This window comes from Oncorhynchus nerka, linkage group LG12, assembly GCF_034236695.1.
Source record: "Oncorhynchus nerka isolate Pitt River linkage group LG12, Oner_Uvic_2.0, whole genome shotgun sequence".
NCBI classification, from domain to species: Eukaryota; Metazoa; Chordata; class Actinopteri; order Salmoniformes; family Salmonidae; genus Oncorhynchus; species Oncorhynchus nerka.
This window is the reverse complement of record NC_088407.1, coordinates 52053605-52076627: the sequence shown is the minus strand read 5'-3', so window position 1 is coordinate 52076627 and position 23023 is coordinate 52053605. Positions and strand designations below refer to the sequence as shown.

At 43.3% G+C, this 23023-nt stretch overlaps 1 protein-coding gene across 1 annotated transcript in view; it reads left to right on the top strand.

Annotated features, from left to right (window-relative positions):
• The first annotated feature begins 14122 nt into the window (after positions 1-14122).
• Positions 14123-23023, top strand: part of LOC115138348 (protein GREB1-like) — a 52270-nt gene continuing 43369 nt past the window's right edge. The window contains 1 exon segment of the mRNA XM_029675120.2: positions 14123-14369. The gene's annotated coding sequence lies outside the window, so the exon portion shown is untranslated.

Sequence of the window (23023 nt, the reverse complement as noted above, 5' to 3'; positions counted from 1 at the left end):
AAAAAAACAACTTTGCCATATTATTATATTGTCAAAATTACTTTAGAGATGACAATGTTGTCATTACTGTTACTAGCTAAATGCATAAAAACAAAATAGCTAGCAATAATAATGTAAGCTAGCTAAAATACAGGTAAAATAAAGCTTGTTAAGCTAGCTAACGTTTGCTAGCCAGGCTAACTGAAGCTGCGGTGCATGTGCTTTCTCATCCTACAGTTGTGAATAACAACAATTCCATTCAGAATGTTAATCTTCCATTGATTAGGTAATGCCTAACTTTTGCCGCACACAGAGCGAGGCTCTATGACCGTAGCGTATTGCCGCTTGATGACTTACTGTATGACTGGTCAACAACAAGCTACACACGCCATGCTCCACAGTTTTTGGCATCAGTCTCAGCGCTACTCTTTTTAAATTCAAGTCACATTGAGATGAGACCTAACCTAACCTATGACCTGACCCATCACCTTATGTATTACTGCCCCCCAGTTGCGAGAAGTGACATCCAAAAAACACACACTAAAACGATACAACACAAAGGGACCCTAGCCTCCCGCGACCCACGCTTTCTGTCCCTAACACTAAAACGATACACCACAAAGGGACCCTAGCCTCCCGCGACCCACGCTTTCTGTCCCTAACACTAAAACGATACACCACAAAGGGACCCTAGCCTCCCGCGACCCACGCTTTCTGTCCCTAACACTAAAACGATACACCACAAAGGGACCCTAGCCTCCCGCGACCCACGCTTTCTGTCCCTAACACTAAAACGATACACCACAAAGGGACCCTAGCCTCCCGCGACCCACGCTTTCTGTCCCTAACACTAAAACGATACACCACAAAGGGACCCTAGCCTCCCGCGACCCACGCTTTCTGTCCCTAAAACTAAAACGATACAACACAAAGGGACCCTAGCCTCCCGCGACCCACGCTTTCTGTCCCTAACACTAAAACGATACACCACAAAGGGACCCTAGCCTCCCGCGACCCACGCTTTCTGTCCCTAACACTAAAACGATACACCACAAAGGGACCCTAGCCTCCCGCGACCCACGCTGTTCTGTCCCTAACACTAACAAAACGATACACCACAAAGGGACCCTAGCCTCCCGCGACCCACGCTTTCTGTCCCTAACACTAAAACGATACACCACAAAGGGACCCTAGCCTCCCGCGACCCACGCTTTCTGTCCCTAACACTAAAACGATACACCACAAAGGGACCCTAGCCTCCCGCGACCCACGCTTTCTGTCCCTAAAACTAAAACGATACAACACAAAGGGACCCTAGCCTCCCGCGACCCACGCTTTCTGTCCCTAACACTAAAACGATACAACACAAAGGGACCCTAGCCTTCCACGACCCACGCTTTCTGTCCCTAACACTAAAACGATACACCACAAAGGGACCCTAGCCTCCCGCGACCCACGCTTTCTGTCCCTAACACTAAAACGATACACCACAAAGGGACCCTAGCCTCCCGCGACCCACGCTTTCTGTCCCTAACACTAAAACGATACACCACAAAGGGACCCTAGCCTAACACCGATACACCACAAAGGGACCCTACCCACGCTTTCTGTCCCTAACACTAAAACGATACACCACAAAGGGACCCTAGCCTCCCGCGACCCACGCTTTCTGTCCCTAACACTAAAACGATACACCACAAAGGGACCCTAGCCTCCCGCGACCCACGCTTTCTGTCCCTAACACTAAAACGATACACCACAAAGGGACCCTAGCCTCCCGCGACCCACGCTTTCTGTCCCTAACACTAAAACGATACAACACAAAGGGACCCTAGCCTCCCGCGACCCACGCTTTCTGTCCCTAACACTAAAACGATAAAACACAAAGGGACCCTAGCCTCCCGCGACCCACGCTTTCTGTCCCTAACACTAAAACGATACACCACAAAGGGACCCTAGCCTCCCACGACCCACGCTTTCTGTCCCTAACACTAAAACGAGATAATATACAAATCAAATATAAATATTTGTATACAACTTAAACTGAATAGAAACTAGCAACTCTGGTGAAAAACTAACTGAAACTAAACTGAATTCCAAAAAAAATAAAAAAACGAATAAAAATGTACAACTAATATAACCTTGACACACACACCATGGAGCAAGAGGGACTAGAAACAGCACACACACACACACACACCCAGGCAGGTAGTTTAACGGTATATGAGCGGTATCCCTCTTTTATGGTGACAGACTGAGAGTGCCTCATTTTCCCATTAATTGACCCGTAGAGAGCTCCAGTGGAGCGGCCGCTGTAGTGCCGTGGTGAACAGAACAGCCCGTGTGTGTGTGTGTGTGTGTGTGTGTGTGTGTGTGTGTGTGTGTGTGTGTGTGTGTGTGTGTGTGTGTGTGTGTGTGTGTGTGTGTGTGTGTGTGTGTGCGTAGACTGTGTGAGAGCGAGCTAGTGTCTCTTTCTGCCTTAGTGTCCCATCAGAAGTTTCGCACAGTGTGAGGCATGTGGGTGTTTGTGTGTGTGTGTGTTGTGTGTGTGTGTGCCGTCCGCCCCATGCATAAAGATATGTGCAGCTGCGCCCTCTCCCCACGCATAAAGAACGTCCATTAATTGAATCACCACATTTTTTCACCCCCCTCTCGGGGAGTGTGTGTGTGCATGTGTGCGTACGTGTGTGTGTGACAGAGTGAGAGGGGCAATGTGCCACTTCAGGTGTGGAGGATAATGGAGGATGACATTTCTGTCCCACAATGCCTTGAGGCAAAGACGGTGATCCATGGGTTTCTTTCTGAAGGTTAAACGTAGCTAACCTGCCTTTGGCATTTCATTAGCAACTTGTTAAATACTCTTTTGGTAATAAAATGATTAGATTTTTTTATTGCTCCTCAAATGAGGCTCTTTTTAAAGGGATTTAATGACGTTAGAGGGGATGAGTAGTTTGCAGAGCACATCTCCAGTTATGCCAGGCCAGGGCAGTGTGTAAAAGCCTAATGGTCATGATATGCTTTACAGCTTGCAAAACCGCTATCATTCTCATCCAAATGACTTTGACCATCATTATGTCTAAATTAGAAAAACATTTTCTTCTTGTGCACACGTTTGAAGGGACATGTGGGTCTGTCTATTTCGCACTCTGCCTATTTTATGTGACTTTAATGTTGGAGGTGTTGTACATTTAAGATGCACGGTACCATGGGACGTTGACAGCGTTGACACCATAGTTGGAGGTGTTGTACATTTAAGATGCACGGTACCATGGGACGTTGACAGCGTTGACACCATAGTTGGAGCAAATGCTATTGCAATGCCAGTCAGTTTTTCACATTGTCCATAAATTGAAACTGCCTTTATTTTTCTATGGCGACATATTGACTCCTCCCTTTAAATCCCTTTTCCGTTGTAGCTCTATGGCATCTGGAGTAACAAAATACAAAGTTAAGACTGAACAAAAGCAGCTGGATGCCTCCAAGGCAAGGTACACTAAACGTGGTGAGGGACGGTTCTGAGCAGAACACCAATAGGTCTTTCCAATGATAGTTCTGTATAGGGAAATGCTGTGTTGTCTTGTGTTGCCTACTGTTGTGTTGAGTTAAGTTGTATTGTGTCGTGTTGTTGTCTTGTGTTGAGTTATCTTGCATTGTGTTGTTTTGTGCCGTCTTGTCTTGTGTTGAGTTAAGTTGTCTTGCGTTGTGTTGTGTTGTCTTGTGTTGTCTTGCATTGAGCTGAATGGTCTTGTGGCTCTAAGACATGGTGTGGCCATCTCCTTTGAGGGCTCTGAGTCCCGATGTCTGTGTCTCTCTTTCCCACTTTCTGACAGCTCTTATAAATGGCTTGATCATTCTCTCTCGGGCCGGGGGAAAATGGGTATAGCCCCACCCGATCATCTCCCATCAGCTGCTAACTCCCCTCACCTATCTTGTCACCCCTCTCCCTCGTTCCCCTCTCCTCACCCCTGGTCCCCTCGCTCCGCTCTGCTGGACAAGCACCAACACCTGTTCCAGTCCAGCCAGCATCCCCTCCTCCTCTACACACCATAATTCACCAGTAGGATTACAGGTCTGCTGCCCGCCAGCCGCCACCACCACACACAGAGTGGCAGCACAGTACCAAGCCAAACATCTAATTTAAGGCTTGTCTGCCGGGAAAATTGTTGGGAAAATTGTTCGCAGAGTTTCCTTTTGTGGTGTGTGTAGATGTGTGGTAAGTGTGTGTGTGAGAGAGAGAGAGAGAGAGAGAGATAGAGATAGGGGAGTTGAAGTGAGGCTGGCAAGAGGTGAAAGAGGTGTTATTTTAATTTACCTTCTGTGTTCGACACAGCGACGGTTAGCCGCACAAGGCGAGTCATCACTGAGAGGCAGATGAAGATGAATCCACTCGTTCCCGGTGTAGCGGGGGAAACTTCGCCATCAGCGCGTGACAACGCCAGAGTGCTCCAGTCACCGGCGGCTGTCTGTCGCGCCCGTGGGCACTTAGCGGGGGACCGCGCCCGTCAGGAAGACAGATTGCCTGGGAGAAGGGGGGACCAAGGAGAGAAAATGAGAAATGAACGTTTGCGCTTCGTGGCTGCCCCGCTGGGTGACAGCGTGTGATGTGTGCGTGTCACTTTAATAATTCCATCATGTGGGAGATGAGAGGGAAATATATGTCCCGTCCTAGCCATGTTCATATTTCTACTTATAGAATGATCATAGAGCCATCAAGGTTCCGTTCCCTGGCCACTTCACAGTGATGAGTGTACTTTAGCCTCCCTGCATAAGGACAATACGGCCCTATCAAGAGGCCTGGACATTCAAGATCTCTGGATTGTTATGGTACAGGTGGTAGTCCTATAGTGAACTTACCAATAGGCCTAACTGCAGGAATCCTGGTTCAAACCCCGCTCAGAATGTTCCCTCCCCATGCAGCTATTTTTATCTTAATATCAATTGATTTCTGGGTAACAATGAAGTACCTTACTGTAATAGTTTTGAATTAAAATTGTTTAAAAATAAAAAAAGAATCAAAAATAGCTGTTTAGCAAAAAAGCTATTTCTCTCATGCAATAATTTAGCTAGAACTGTCTGAATCAGGGTTTCCCAAACTCCACAGAGGCCCTTACGAGCTTATGGACTGGATAATGGGTCTAGGCAGGTAGGTTGCTGGTTCAAATCCCAGAGTCAACTAGGTGACAAATCTGCCGTTGTGCCCTTGAGCAAGGCCCTTAACCCTAATTGTTCCTGTAATTCGCTCTGGATAAGAGTGTCTGCTAAATGGCCAAAATGTGATGAACGAGGCAAGGTGGAAGTGGTGTAAAACTAAAGACGATGGTGTTTATTTAAAGGAGATGAAATAAAGCTGGCAAAACTGTATACAGTGTATAAAATATGTCCAACAAAAAGAACAGGAAGTTGACTGGACAGGTAACAAATTGGGGATAACAAAAATAACAGGATGTTGACTGGACAGGTAACATCAACTGGGGATAACTGGGAATAAATCAAATAATAGTAGAGGTCAAAATATCCAATCCTCAGTCATGCCTGTGACTGATAGCATTCCAACCTTGCCCTGTCTCCTGTCTGGCCATAAGTAGTAGTAGTACTAGTACTAGTAGTACTAGTAGTAGTAGCTTGATCTTTGTAGGAAAGCTCCTTTGTTTCTATCCATCTCTATTGCTTGGATTTGTCACAGTTATGGAGCAAGAGAAAGACTCTGTCTGGCCATAGCAAGAGTGACAGAGGATGAATAGCTTTCCCTCGAGATACCATTACTAACCAATCAGAAATGGATGGTCATAAATAACGGCCTGCAATATATAAAGGCACATATCAATATATTCCTAAATGCATACACACTGCAATTATTAGTGTAGAACCCTGCATTAAGAAGCATTACAGTGGGGCAAAAAAGTATTTAGTCAGCCACCAATTGTGCAAGTTCTCCCACTTAAAAAGATGAGAGAGGCCTGTAATTTTCATCATAGGTACACTTCAACTATGACAGACAAAATTAGAAAAAAAAATCTTAAAAATCACATTGTAGGATTTTTTATGAATTTATTTGCAAATTATGGTGGAAAATAAGTATTTGGTCAATAACAAAAGTTTAGCTCAATACTTTGTTATATACCCTTTGTTGGCAATGAAAGAGGTCAAATGTTTTCTGTAAGTCTTCACAAGGTTTTCACACACTGTTGCTGGTATTTTGGCCCATTGCTCCATGCAGATCTCCTCTAGAGCAGTGAGGTTTTGGGGCTGTTGCTGGGCAACACGGACTTTCAACTCCCTCCAAATATTTTCTATGGGGTTGAGATCTGGAGACTGGTAAGGCTACTCCAGGACCTTGAAATGCTTCTTATGAAGCCACTCCTTCGTTGCCCGGGCGGTGTGTTTGGGATCATTGTCATGCTGAAAGACCCAGCCACGTTTCATCTTCAATGCCCTTGCTGATGGAAGGAGGTTTTCACTCAAAATCTCACGATACATGGCCCCATTCATTCTTTCCTTTACACGGATCAGTCGTCCTGGTCCCTTTGCAGAAAAACAGCCCCAAAGCATGATGTTTCCACCCCCATGCTTCACAGTAGGTATGGTGTTCTTTGGATGCAACTCAGCATTCTTTGTCCTCCAAACACGACGAGTTGAGATTTAAACAAAAAGTTATATTTTGGTTTCATCTGACCATATGACATTCTTCCAATCTTCTTCTGGATCATCCAAATGCTCTCTAACAAACTTCAGACGGACCTGGACATGTACTGACTTAAGCAGGGGGACACGTCTGGCACTGCAGGATTTGAGTCCCTGGCGGTGTAGTGTGTTACTGATGGTAGGCTTTGTTACTTTGGTCCCAACTCTCTGCAGGTCATTCACTAGGTCCCCCCGTGTGGTTCTGGGATTTTTGCTCACTGTTCTAGTGATCATTTTGACCCCACGGGGTGAGAACTTGCCTGGAGCCCCAGATTGAGGGAGATTATCAGTGGTCTTGTATGTCTTCCATTTCCTAATAATTGCTCCCACAGTTGATTTCTTCAAACCAAGCTGCTTACCTATTGCAGATTCAGTTTTCCCAGCCTGGTGCAGGTCTACAATTTTGTTTCTGGTGTCCTTTGACAGCTCTTTGGTCTTGGCCATAGTGGAGTTTGGAGTGTGACTGTTTGAGGTTATGGACAGGTGTCTTTTATACTGATAACAAGTTCAAACAGGTGCCATTAATACAGGTAACAAGTGGAGGACAGAGGAGCCTCTTTAAGAAGAAGTTACAGGTCTTTGAGACCTTTGAATCTTGCTTGTTTGTAGGTGACCAAATACTTATTTTCCACCATAATTTGCAAATAAATTCATTAAAAATCCTACAATGTGATTTTCTGATTTTTTTTTCTAATTTTGTCTGTCATAGTTGAAGTGTACCTATGATGAAAATTACAGGCCTCTCTCATCTTTTTAAGTGGGAGAACTTGCACAATTGGTGGCTGACTAAATACTTTTTTGCCCCACTGTATAAACTGGGTGGTTCTGTCACGCCCTGACCTTAGAGATCCTTTTTATGTCTCTATTTGGTTTGGTCAGGATGTGATTTGGGGTGGGTATTCTATGTTCTATTATTTGTATTTCTATGTTTTGGCCGGGTAGGGTTCTCAATCAGGGACAGCTGTCTATCGTTGTCTCTGATTGAGAACCATACTTAGGTAGCCCTTTTTCCCACCTGTCTTTGTGGGAAGTTGACTTTGTTTATGGCACATAGCCTTAAGCTTCACGGTTTGTTTTGTAGTGTTTATATTTTTGTTCGGCAGCTCACCACGCTGCACCTTGGTCCTCTTCATTCAACGGCCTTGACAGGTTCGAGCCCTGAATGCTGATTACAAACCCCGGGCCTTATTATAAACTGGTAACCAAGGTAATTAGAGAAGTAAAAATACATGTTTTGTCAATACAGTGGTATACGGTCTGATATACCACAGGTATGACTAAACATGTATGTTTACTGCTCTAATTACATTGGTTATAATAGCAATACGTTTTTAATAGCAATAGGGCACGCAGGGTTTGTGGAATATGGTCAATACCACGTCCAAGGAATGTATCCAGGCACCCCGCGATGCGTCGGACATAAGAACATCCCTTAGCCATGGTATATTGGCCATATACCACACCCCCTCGTGCTTTATTGCTTAGATCCTGCTAACGGGATCGATATGACAACAGCCAGTGAAAGTGCAGAGCGCCAAATTCAAGACAACAGAAATCTCATAATTAAAATTCCTCAAACATAGAAGTATTTTACACCATTTCAAAGATAAACTTGTTGTTAATCCCACCACAGTGTCCGATTTCAAAAAGGCTTTACGACGAAAGCACACCAAGTGATTATGTTAGGTCTGCACCTAGTTGCAGAAAAACACAGCCATTTTTCCAGCCAAAGAGAGGAGTCACAAAAAGCAGAAATAGAGATAAAATTCATCACTAACCTTTGATGATCTTCATCAGATGACACTCACAGCACTTCATGTTACACAATACATGTATGTTTTGTTCGATAAAGTTCATATTTATATCCAAAAATCTCAGTTTACGTTGGCGCGTTACGTTCAGTAATGTTTTGATTCCAAAACATCCGGTGATTTTGCAGAGAGCCACATCAATTTACAGAAATACTCCTCAATGTTGATGAAAATACAAGTGTTATGCATGGAACTTTAGATAAACTTCTCCTTAAATATCCCAGGATCGCATTTCTCTCCACCTTGGAATTTAGCAACATTGCATCACCCAAACACACAGGATAAATGGCACTCCCGAACACTCGCTGCTCTGGTTGACACACCCACTACCCGAGCCTGGAAGACAATGTCTTAATGTATAAAGGGCAATCTAATTATCAAAATATGTGCACTTTGTATTGGTATAATTTAATGATAATAAAGAGCAGTCTAAATATACATGGAGCAACAAATAAATGGTTTATGAACTAAAACCAATATCTAAATTAAACCAGGGCGGGAGCCAGAACGAATCCGTTAGATGGGCCTTGATTTCCATAGGCGGGCACGTTTTTTCACGGGGCTTCCTGTGTGCACGCGGTTATTATAGTAAAGACCATATGCAGCTCGTGAGTTTCAATTTTGTGGAAGGTTACAATTTAGCCTGTAATTTCTACTGATCTGCGTGACAGTTATGATTATTTTTATATTCCCATTTTTGTGGAACAGTTTCATTTTAATAATATTCTTTTTTAAATGATGTTAAACGTTTAAAAAAATCTAAAAGTTCAAATTCAACTAAGGCGAGGGAACCAGCCTCTGCCAAATGGACACAGTTATACACTGTGGTCCATGGGCGGCTAAAGAAAAGAGCGCTTGAACCCTATTCGCACGGGACTAGTATTACTAGAGAACTCTGGTTTCTCTAAACCATACCAAACCATCTTTGGTATAGTGTCTTCATATTATTTGAATTGAGGAAGTGTGATCATAATCATTAGGATATTTTATCGATCCGCAGTAGAAGATGTCCTAAATGCCCCCTAGCCTTGAGATGTGAGCTAAACAGAGCACTTGCTCTTGATATGCGTTTTTAAAATGTAATTGTCATTTTAAATGTTTAGCTCAGTTGTATTGTATGCTGCTTTGCGGTCTATGAATGTAAGGACCGACACCGGACAGGAGAAGCAGGTACGGGGAGTCAGACAGACATAGAACAAGACAGGAACAGAGTCAGCACAAGGGTAACATGGACACATGACAAACAATACAGCAGTGGGGAACAGAGATGAGGAACTGACAAATATACGGGAGGTAATAAACAGGGGATTGAGTGAGTCCAATATCGCTGAAGCGTGTGATGAGGGAAGGCAGGATGTATTTCAAGGCCTACCTTCAAACTCAGTGCCTCTTTGCTTGACATCATGGGAAAATCTAAAGAAATCAGCCAAGACCAATTGTCGACCTCCACAAGTGCACATATGGTTCATCCTTGGGAGCAATTTCCAAATGCCTGAAGGTACCATGTTCATCTGTACAAACAATAGTACGCAAGTATAAACACCATGGGACCATGCAGCCGTCATACCGCTCAGGAAGGAGACGTGTTCTGTCTCCTAGAGATGAACGTACTTTGGTGCGAAAAGTGCAAATCAATCCCAGAACAACCGCAAAGGACCTTGTGAAGATGCTGGAGGAAACAGGTACAAAAGTATCTATATCCACAGTAAAACGAGTCCTATATCAACATAACCTGAAAGGCCGCTCAGCAAGGAAGAAGCCACCGCTCCAAAACTGCCATAAAAAAAGCCAGACTAACTGCACATGGGGACAAAGATCATACTTTTTGGAGAAATGTCCTCTGGTCTGATGAAACAAAAATAGAAATGTTTGGCCATAATGACCATTGTTATGTTTGGAGGGAAAAGGGGGAGGCTTGCAAGCTGAAAAACACCATCTCAACCTTGAACCACGGGGGTGGCAGCATCTTGTTGTGGGGGTGTTTTGCTGCAGGAGGGACTGGTACACTTCACAAAATAGATGCATCGTGTGGGAGGAAAATTATGTGGATATATTGAAGCAACATCTCAAGACATCAGTCAGGAAGTTGAAGCTTGGTCACAAATGGGTCTTCCAAATGCACAATGACCCCAAGCATACTTCCAAAATTGTGGCAAAATGGCTTAAGGACAACAAAGTCAAGGTATTGGAGTGGCCATCACAAAGCCCTGACCTCAATCCTATAGAAAATTTGTGGACAGAACTGAAAAAGCGTGTGGGAGCAAGGAGGCCTACAAATCTGACTCAGTTACACCAGCTCTGTCAGGAGAAATGGGCCAACATTCTCCCAACCTATTGTGGGAAGCTTGTGGAAGGCTACCCAAAACATTTGACCCAAGTTAAACAATTTAAAGGCAATGCTACCAAATACTAATTGAGTGTATGTAAACTTCTGACCCGCTGGGAATGTGATGAAAGAAATAAAAGCTGAAATAAATAATTATCTCTGCTATTATTGTGACATTTCGCATTCTTAAAATAAAGTGGTGATCCTAGCTGACCTAAGACAGGGATTTTTTACTAGGATTAAATGTCAGGTATTGTGAAAAACTGAGTTTAAATGTATTTGGCTAAGGTGTATGTAAACTTCTGACTTCAGCTGTATATGTACATATTCTTATTCATCTCTTTACATTTGTGTGTATAAGGTAGTCGTTGTGTATTTGTTAGATGACTTGTTAGATATTACTGCACTGTCGGAACTAGAAGCACAAGCATTTCGTTACACTCTCATTAACATCTGCTAACCATGTGTATGTGAGCAATACAATTTGATTTGATTTGGTATAGCTGTTATTTTACACTATTAATGGTGAATCATGGATCATTTATCAACAGTTTCTGTAAATTATGTTTGGAAGCAGTTCTATGTTAAAGATTAAAAAATAATTTTCCTTCTAGTTCGCTTAACTTAAAGAAATATATTACACTTGATCTTTCTTGAATAAGTTCCTCCATTTCTTATTGTTTTTCCTCTTACTTATTCTGTGCCTCTATGCTACATTTGTTTTTATTGCTATCTATCTGTACCTGTCTAAGAACCGAACTATCCGCCTCCTGTTTCTGCCTCTGGGTCATATCCTAAGTCGTGATAGTACGAACTGGACCTGACTGACCCAGCAGACTAGGACCTTTTGATCATGCTGTGGAGATGTTTTTCAGCGGCAGCGACTGGGAGACTAGTCAGGATCGAGGGAAAGATTAACGGAGCAAAGTATGTATAGATCCTTGATGAAAACCTGCTCCAGAGCACTCAGGATCTCAAAATAAATTAATTCTCTAGCTTAAATTGACAGATTTTTATGGGGATTGTTGTATTGTGCTAATTAGACATCGTTGGGGTGCGGACCTCGACTCTAGGGGTTAAGTGCCAAATAAAGTATCTGGGTTGATCGTAACAGTGTTGACGACTTGATCTTAAATCGGATATAAATCCCCTCCTGACAGGGGGGAATGGAAGCTTGTTTTGTGCAACAGGGAGTGGCAATTGAATGCAAGCGTTAAGGGTGTCACACTGCTTTCTTAGCAAGTACCACTTCCTCCTGAATCGTCCCATACATGGCCCGAACTCAGGACCTCTGCATTACTAGCACGCGTGACCACACTCCTGAAGTGTCTTACCAGTCAGTGCCACTTGAAAAGCTAGGTATCTGTTGGCACAAGTGAGGACACTTCAGGCTGAGGACAACATTTCACACAACCCCATGTGCTACATTCACTTCTCAGACCCCAGCATTGAGCTGAACGCAACTGTCGATCCGAGTCACCTGGCACCACTCTGAAGGACATCACGCTGCTTGCTTAGCGAGTACCACTTCCTCCAAATTTGACCCATACCCGGCGCAAACTCTGGACCTCTGCCTTGTTATCAGATATGACTGCTCTCCTGAAGCATCTTAGCAGTCAGTGCCATGTGAAAAGCTAGCCATTTGCTGGCACAAATGGGGACACTTCAGGCTGAGGAGTAAGTTTCATACATCCCCATGTGTTACACAAGATTCAAAAAATGTTTTATGTTGAAACATTTCTAGTCTGCCCATCTATGGGTAAGAGGGTTGATGTGTTATGCTCGACCCACTCAGTTTTACACCACAAAACACCAGAAAATTGCCAAAAAGAGTAGAACCAGCTCACCTGCTTTTACACTTTGATTTGGCTATTAGTTGGGGGGACAGGAGCAGTTTCACCGTTATGAAAATGAGAGTTTAGTTCACGTAACAGTGTTGTTGTTTTTCCTTCAAATTAATCACTAATCACATGAAGTAAATAATCATCTCCAAATATTACTTTGCCAAAGCAAACAACATAACTATAGCTTTACAATGATGGTGGAAACATGGAGACATTGTGGGGTTAATTGTGTTAAAATCTCCAGAAAAGTCACAGGGGAATTTCAAAATGCAGAATTTTTACACTTTAACAATTCTTTATTCACATAACAAATCAGATTCATTAAAAATATTGATGAAAGATGGTTAGGCTGTTTGAGAAGGTTTGAGTCCTAAGCAACCTGCAAACACAGGTTGTTTGAAGTACAATAGACCAACATAGCTACTCTAGTAGGTCAAAGCTGTGTGCTAGAAAACCTTGGTAGAGCATGGGTGGAGTAGGCATTGTGTTGCTCATGAATTTTCCAATGTCTAGTTCTCACTAAAAAAGTTGTTTTTTGTTTTTAATATGTTAATAGACCAATAACAAAGAGAGTTTGCCCTCCTCTCTGCCTATAACAGCTAGTTTTCAGGTTACACATCCCTCCCATTAGGCCCCTCTTTCAGACCACTCCATGACAGTCCTAGCAAAATTCTTGCTCGAGAAATTGCATTTTGCCAAGAAGCTATTTTTGACCATTATAATTCAAAACAATCCCAGTAAGGTACTCAATTATTACCCAGAAATGATTTGATATTGAGATAGAAATGCCTGCATTGGACCATCAATTCTGTTTCAAATGAAAATGGTGGAGAAAAAAACTACGCAAAAACGGTTTGATCGAGATTCAAAACATTTCATTTTGCGGTTTTATTTTATTGGCCTTTATTGAATAGAAATAGTTATATTCGATTGCAGAACGCACATGCCATGTGCTGTTAAAGCCTATGTGGGCCGACATGTATGAGGGGGTGCTGTAGTTCCGACTGACATCCAGCAGATGGAGGGAGCGTATCACATAGAGAAATTACCACCTACTACTTACAACAGGTGAGTGAGAGGTAGACTAAGCATTATTATGGTACCCATATGTTTTGCATCTACCCCTTCACCTCTGACTATGGCAGTAACATGGGCTAGGCTATTGCATAGGTTAGCCTACCTCATAATTTTCCAGAATGTAGCCCATAATTAGCTTCTTATTGAATATCTACAAAAATACGTTACAAATCTACAAAAAAATAGCCTTTAACATAACATATAACATAGGTGTAAATGTAGCCTATATATTGTAAATTAGTATATGGTGCATGCGTTGAGTTCGTTGTAGACTATTTCCGTGAATCGTTCTGTGCAAATATTAGACTGAAATCTTGCATTCAAAAACTCTTACTTGATTCAAAGTGGTTTAGTCCAGATTACGAATGGCTCCTGTCTTGGAAGATACCACTGTCCGTGTGAAAGGGGGATGGACATTTCTTTCAGGGGATCAGGGGATGAGAAGCGTCACCCAGTTTCCCTCGTAGTTTATCTCGCTGACCAGAATTCTCTCGCCTGGTACTTGGTTTACTGACCAGACGACCGCCGTACTGACCAGGTGACCGCCGCGCGTACGGCTACTGGCGGAGATATGGACCTAATAATTTAATGCTATCGCAACAAGTCGCTATTGTACATTTTTTTGACCAGCATTATAAGTTTATTTCACAGGTAAGTTGACTTGATCTATTATTAGTGTTGATGTTGAACACGTCGATTCGCGTTACGAATGCGGGTCTTCTCTGACTCCCGTTTGTGGCTGCCAGTACACAAGGTCCTTGTTTATCTCCTAGACTGTTCTCAAGGCCAGAGTCTTGTATCTCCATCATTGTTCTATGAACAGAGCTGTTGCTGCCAGTAATAGAATCAGTACAGTAACAGGGAGATGAGGTCTGTTTTCATCATGCTAGGAAGGGAACCATCCAGTTACATGAGAATATTAGGTGCCAAAGAAAGTAGGACGCTTTGAATCCTCGAGAGATTTACCAAGTAATGTTTATGTGCTTAGATCAGTACATCATCGGTGTTTGTTCTAGTTTTTGTTGTTGGTGTTTTTCGGTCATTCCAAAATGGTCAGTGGACACACTTTTCTGGTGGGTTACGGCTACCCTCTCGGATCCCGGTAAAGACTGGGTTGTGTTTGATGGTTTTGTCTATTTGTTAGTTTTTTTAAACTCACTTTACTATGGGCTGTGTCGCAGACAGCCTACACTATTAGAAGGAAAGGTGTCTGGAATAACCTTTTGGGTCGCCACACCAGCGGAACCTTTCTATTTCAAGAAGGTTCCTTGATTAACGCCTCTGAAAAGGGTCTTCAGGGACCCGTGTGTAAAGGTTAAAACGGGAACCTTTTTGTGATGGGAAGGGTTACGTTTTGAACCTTTTTAATAACATATTGTAGAGCCATTCAGATTGGACTCGTGATTTATTGGAGGCATGGCTTTCAGATTGTCCTTTTTGGACACCGTTAGTGTAAATGTCATTACTGTGGTTCGTGTTAAGTTTGTTCACAGCAAATTAAAAATGTCCTTGGAATATTGATAGCATTTTACATATTATTATTATTCCCCAACTTTTTATCTTGTCTCATCACTGAAACTCCTCAACAGGCTCGGGAGAAGCGAAGGTGGAGTCATGACCCGCCTAACCGCGCTCCTTAAATAACACCCGTCAGCTTAACCCGGAAGTACTGTTCAACTGGCGACCAGGGTCAGCACACAGGCACCCGGCCCACTAGAGTGCGATGAGCCAAGTAAAGCCCCATTGGCAAAACCCTCTGCACCCCGGACTACGCTGGGCCAATTTTGTGCCATCCTATGAGACTCCCGGCCACGGCCGGTTGTGACACAGCCAGGGAATTAACCCGGGTCTGTAGTAACGCCTCTAGCACTTCGATGCAGTGCCTTTAGACTGCTACGCCACTCGGCAGGCCCTTCATTTTAGCCTCCAACACATAGTCTCCAACACTCTACTCAGCAAACTGGATGTAGTCTATCACAGTGCCATCCATTTTGTCACCAAAGCCCCATCTACTACCCACCACTGTGACCTGTATGCTCTCGCTGGCTGGTCCTCTCTACATATTCGTCGCCAAACCCACTGGCTCCAGGTCATCTATAAGTCTTTGTTAGGTAAAGCTCCGCCTTATTTCAGCTCACTGGTCACCATAGCAGCACCCACCCGTAGCACGTGCTCCAGAAGGTATATTTCACTGGTCATCCCCAAAGCCAACACCTCCTTTGGCCGCCTTTCCTTCCTGTTCTCTGCTGCCAATGACTGGAACAAATTGAAAAAAATCACTGAAGTCGGAGACTTATATCTCCCTCACTAACTTTAAGCGTCAGCTGTCAGAGCAGCTTACTGATCGCTGCAGCTGTACACAGCCCATCTGTAAATAGCCCATCCAACCAACTACCTACCGCATCCTCATATTTGTTTTTGTATTGTATTATTGACTGTATGTTTGTTTATCCCTTGTGTAACTCTGTGTTGTTGTTTGTGTCGCACTGCTTTGCTTTATCTTGGCCAGGTCGCAGTTGCAAATGAGAACTTGTTCTCAACTGGCCTACCTGGTTAAATAAAGGTGAAATAAAAAAGAAGTCAAATACATTTTCACATATTCTAAGAAAATATTCATAATATTAACATGTCTGATGACATATAGTAATAAGGTGAGGTAACACTTTACGTGGATAGTCCATCTATAGATGCTCTACAGACTATCAGTAACAGTTCAACTATCTACTAACCCTAGCTCTAACCCTAAATTTAACCCTTACCCTAACCTATACCCTTATTCTAAACTTAACCCAAACCATAGCAAACAGTTGCTTATAAACAGATAGTTTGTTGATAGTATGACCATCGGCAGAGCATCTACAGATAGAAAGTCCAGACTATCCAAAAACAAAGTCCTAAAGTGGTAACTATTCCAACATTGGGATTTGAATGGGCTCCTGAGGTACTCATACACCTCTGTTAGCCTCACTGAAGCTACAAGACTGTCAGTGTTCAATCTTAACATGTGATAACAATACAACAGAACACATGAACGGGAATGACATTTACGCTCACTGGTGGTGAAAACAAACCGATCTAAAAACTGCGCCCCTACTAAGCCACGCCTCCACTCCAGGGTTCCTCCAGGGTTCCTCGAGTCACCAGTGATTTTATGAGCGCAGGATGAGACAGAGCTTTTGTGAGATAGTGGTAGAATTGTAATAGTCTAGCAGTCATTATGTATTTTTCAGGCCCTTTGTATGAGTGTCACTGGGGCGCAACGAGTCCTATTTACACTAGAGATTACAAACCCTCATCGGGGGATGGGACGGAGAGAGAGAGAGAGAGTAGGAAAATGGAGGGAGGGGGCAAGATGGTACGAAAGGGAAGAGAGATGACGGGGAGAGAAGATGCAGTGAAAAGAGAGCAAGAAGACAGTTGGTAAGAAAGGAGAGAAAGACCAGAGAAAGTTTGAGTCAGAGAGGGATATAGCAAGGAAGCAATGTACCATTCTAGGACTAATAGCTGTAGCAAAGAATCCGTGACCTGGTAATTACATAGTAAGTATCATTACGGATTGATTTCTTTCAAGATACAAACAGGTAGCTCAGAGAGAGAGAGTTGCCTCAGAGCTTTTCCCGGGAACAGAATCTCGTGTTTCAGCTCTCTATCCCAAATTGCATGTCTTAAATTCTATATTCCATATCCATACCCACCCCGGGCAGCTTGTGTCCCTGGATAGGCACATTGATCCATGTAGCTACTGAGGAGATGGTGAAAGACAGTGTTTATTTACAGTCATTGATCAGTAAAGTTGTAGCATCTGCTAAACTGGACTCCCATCGCACTGAGGGGTTGGCTTCAGAGCATTCAGCTCCGTTTCAAAGAACTGCCTGCTGCCACATTCACCATTCACACTGCTGACACCTCTCTCGCTCAACAAAAAAAAAAACACACACACACACAAAGAAACACACACACACACACACACACACACACACACAAAGAAACACACAGAGGGAGCAGCTCTGAATGCATCTGGCTGTGCCGGTAATGTGGTCCTGTAGTGAGAGGTTAGGACATTGTGTGTGTGTGTGTGTGTGTGTGTGTGTGTGTGTGTGTGTGTGTGTGTGTGTCAGTGAGCGTGCAGGGGTTAGAGGTTAGAGGCCTGAGGAGAATGGGTTGGTGGTATGTGGGCCAGTCCTGAGAGAACAACCACTGGCTATCTTTCTGACCCTTGACCTTCTACCCATGACCCCTGGAAGAGGCCCTTTGTATCCACTGAGCCGACAGGACAGCAGAACGTACGTGCACGTGCATGTGTGGTGTGTGCGTACGTGCATGCATACTCGTGTGTGTGTGTGTGTGTGTATGGAGGGGTTTTGGGGTCCCATCAAAGCCCTGCCCAAACATTGTTATCTGGACTCACCCTTTGACCTCTTGTCTTGAGATGAACCTTGTGGGAGGTCTTTGTGTGTGTGTGTATGTGTGTAATGTAGGCCCTGCTCTCCCCCTGTAGATGGATAATGTTTGTGTTTGCTCTTCTGAAATTCTCCCTCCCACACCACCAGTCAGATAGCGCTGGTTTACTGGGTGTCTAATGAAACACACGCACACACACACACACACACACACACGTTCTTCTATTCTTGTGGTGACCTAAAATGTATTTCCCTTAAAAATCCTAACCTCTATCCTTAAACCTAACCCTAAACCTAACTCCTAACCCTAAACCTAACCACTAACCCCTTACCCTAACCCTAATTCTAACCCTAACCATAATTCTTACCCTAACCATAATCCTTACCCTAACCATAATTCTAACTCCTAACCCTAATTCTTACCCTAACTATAATTCTAACCCTAAATCCTTACCCTAACCCTAATTCTTACCCCAATTTTTTCCCTTGTTTTACTATCCTTGGGGATACACACACCTCAGGGCTAAAAGCCTCTAATGCTATTTTCCTCCTCCCCTCTGCTTTAGAGGGTCAATGAAAGTGCCTGGTCTCTGTGGTTGTTATGTGAGAACACTCACAGGACAGAGATCCCACCCTGGCCCGGTCTACTCTCATCTATATGCTGCATTCTTAGCCTTTATTTAAACCAGGATGTCCCATTGAGGGCATTGGATAACTCTTTTCCAAGGGACACCTGGGTCCATATCCACTAAGCATCTTACAGTAGGAGGGCTGATCCAGGATCTGTCCATATAATCTTATTCAGTCATAGACTGTTCTCTCTGCTTTCGCACGGCAAGCATACCGGAGCGCCAAGTCTAGGTCCAAAAGGCTCCTTAACAGCTTCTACCCCGAAACTATAAGACTGCTGGACAATTAATCACATGGCCATCGGATTGTTTACATTGACTCCACCTCTTTTGTTTTTACACTGCTGCTACTCGCTGCTAATCATCTATTATCTTATTATCTGCATAGTCACTTTGCCCCTTACCTACATGTACAAATGACCTCGACTAAACGGTACTGCCTTGTATACAGCCTCGTTATAGTCATTTTATTGTGTTACTTTTCATTACAATTTTTACTGTAGTTTATTTAGTCCTTTTTTAAAAACTATTTCTTGAACTGCATTGTTGGTTAAGGGCTTGTAAAGGAAGTCAAAGTCTACACCTGTTGTATTTGGTGCATGTGACAAATAACAATTGACTTGATTCGATTCATAATGATCTAAAAAGGATAAACTGATTCTAGATCAGCACTATTCTAAGACACTATCTGGATACGGGCCCTGACCAAGAAAGCAGCTCTAGTATAAAACAGAACCTGTCATAGCAAAGGCAGTATAGTATGAAGATATGGAGTAACTGCTTCTCCAATAAAAATCCCCGATCACGCTTGTAGGGGACGCCATGGCGATATCAGCTGGCAGAAACACTTCATCGGCTCTAACGGCCATGTCGCGATGAGCATGTGCAGGCCGTGCAGGCGCTCGTTCCTTTGATATAAAGTTGTTTTTTGACAAGAATGAAAACGTGTCAGTTTGTCACTTTTACAAAGTTGTAGTAATGACCAGTTCAGCTACTTAACACATTGGCTTTGAATCTAGTTTTTTTGCCTTTTAGAATTTGAGAAAATGAACAACACATTTTTCACTTCTCCCAATTGACTTGCCGAACCCCAATCCCCGGTCTGGTCTGTCGAGTCTGCTTCACGACGCCTTCCTGGAAGTATCGCAATGTTGCGCCTCATTTTTTTGGAAATCTCTGTGGGCACACTACTAGCCATCTAGCCAAAACACTGGGATCAGAGACTGCGGTCAAGGAACAAGCATAAGCCACACAGTTTTCCTCTTCATGTCTCTTTTTCTAGCAGCCTCTTAGTTGGCATTTTAGAATGCTCATGGGGGGATATTTAAATGGGTTTACCATAGTAATACTTTTCAATACTAATTCCTTACAGTTTATGTGGCACAGAGGACCAACAACAGAACATACATTTGACTTTCTTATGTAATGGTAGCGAACCATTAAGAGTGCGACCCATGTTTTAACTGACTATGATTTTCACATCTACCATAGAGAGGGTTTTATGACGGTCCATCAGTATTCAAGTCGCTACTTCTGATTGGCTGCACCTCTACTCTGGGATGTGAGGTTGAGATCAGTGGAAAAGCATATTTTTGAGCGCGTGTGGTGTTTGACGTGTGGGGGTGTAGAGGCTCCTAAATACAAGACTGAAGTGTGTGTGACAGAGAGTGGGGGTGGGGGTGGGTGGGTGGGGGTCATAAACAGACACAATAGTGCTGCTGCTCTCCCCTGGGAAAAGAAAGAAGGGGAAGAGAGGGAGGCGATGGGGAGGAGGGGGATGAAAGAAAGTGCCACCTCCGTGTCAGGGGGTGAGGGAAGGAGGAGTGTGGGATTTCTTAAGACCCCAAAGTGCCATCAGTGCACCTCTACTTTTATCTCCCTCCCTCCCTCGCTCTCCTCTCTTCCTTTCCTTTTAAAACCCCTCCATTCTGTGATTTTAGAGGTGTGATGATGACTTGTGTTACTCTGGTCATTACGCTGTTTTGTCTTCCGTCTCTTCCTTTCCTCATAAACTGCATCAATGTATTAACTGGCCCAGAAACTAGCATATATGTGTGTGTGTGTGTCTGTGTCTGTGTCTGTGTCTGTCACTGTGTGTACATGCATGTGTGTTTGTGTTTGTGTGTGTATAATCCAGGGATCATCAACAAGTGGCAATGGGCTCCCAAGTGGTTCAGCGGTTTAAGACACTGCATCGCAGTGCTAGAGGCATCGGTACAGACCCGGGTTTGATCCCGGGTTGTATCACAACCGTACATGATTGGGAGTCCCATAGGGCGGCGCACAATTGGCCCAGCATCGTCCAGGTTAGGGGAGGGTTTGGCTGGGGTAGGACGTCATTGTAAATAAGAATTTGTTCTTAACTGACTTGCCTAGTTAAATACAAGGTTAAATATAAAATTAAAACAAACTGGATTCAGCCACGAGCCAAATTATTTGTAGACTGCAAATCGACAGAAAGATGCCCAAACATGAAATCATGTGACTAAACTAAAGAAAAAGAAACTACACTATGAAACAAAGATAAAGTATATAAAGAATAATAGTAAAACACTTTGGGGCACCTTAAATTAAATGTTGGGGAAAAAAGCCAACTCGGCTCCTTCATTCATTGACAACTCGGCTCCTTCATTCAATGACAAGCCACTGGGGTCTGACAATCTGGATGGAAAATGACTGAGGATAATAGCAGACGATATTGCCACTCCTATTTGCCACATCTTCAATTTAAGCCTACTAGAGAGCGTGTGCCCTCAGGCCTGGAGGGAAGCTAAAGTCATTCCGCTAACCAAGAATAGTAAAGCCCCCTTTACTGTTCAAATAGCACACCGCTCAGCCTGTTACCAACCCTTAGTAAACTTCTGGAAAAAATTGTATTTGACCAGATACAATGCTATTTCACAGTAAACAAATTGACAACAGAATTTCAGCATGCTTATATGGAAGGACACTCAACAAGCACAGCACTTACACAATTGACTAATGATTGGCTGAGAGAAATAGATGATAAAATTATTGCGGGGGCTGTCTTGTTAGACTTCAGTACAGCTTTTGACATTATCGATCATAGTCTGCTGCTGGAAAAACGTATGTGTTATGGCTTTACACCCCCTGTTATAATGTGGATAAAGAGTTACTTGTCTAACAGAACACAGAGGGTGTTCTTTAATGGAAGCCTCTCAAATATAATCCAGTTAGAATCAGGAATTCCTCAGGGTAGCTGTTTAGGCCCCTTGCTTCTTTCAATTTTTACTAACGACATGCCACTGACTTTGAGTAAAGCCAAAGTGTCTATGTATGCAGATGACTCACCACTATACACACCAGCTACTACAGTGACTGAAATGACTGCAACACTCAACAAAGAGCTGCGTTAGTTTCAGAGTAGGTGGCAAGGAATAAGTTGCCCTAAATATTTCTAAACAAAACACTCACTAAATCCTAAACCTCAACTAAATATTGTAATAAATAATGTGGAAATTGAGCAAGTTGAGATGAGTAAATTGCTTGGTGTAACCCTAGATTGTAAACTGTCATGGTCAAAACATATTGATGCAGTAGTAGCTAAGATGGGGAGAAGTCTGTCTATAATAAAGTGATGCTCTGCCTTCTTAACAGCACTATCAACAAGGCAGGTCCTACAGGCCCTAGTTTTGTCGCACCTTGACTACTGTTAACCCCGGTGTCCTAGCTAAAATCCCAATCTGGCCCTCAAACCATCACGGTCACCTAATAATCCCCAGTTTACAATTGGCTCATTCATCCCCCTCCTTTCCCCTGTAACTATTCCCCAGGTCGTTGCTGTAAATGACAACGTGTTCTCAGTCAACTTACCTGGTAAAATACCGGATAATTAAAAAATAAAGTTCAGCCGTGTAGTCAGGTGCCACAAAAAAGGATTTAGGAAAATTGCAATTGGCTCAGAACAGGGCAGTACGGCTGGACCTTGGATGTACATAGAGAGCTAATATTAATAATATGCATGTAAATCTCTCCTGGCTGAAAGTGGAGGAGAGATTGACTTCATCACTACTTTTATTTATGAGGGGTATTGATTGACATATTGAAAGCACCGAGCTGTCTGTCTAAACTACTGTCACACAGCTCAGATGCCCATGCATACCCCACAAGACATGCCACAAGAGGTCTCTTCACAGTCCCCAAGTCCAGAACAGACTATGGGAGGCACACAGTACTACATAGAACCATGACTACATGAAACTCTGTTCCACGTCAAGTAACTGACGCAAGCAGTAAAATTAGATTTAAAAAACAG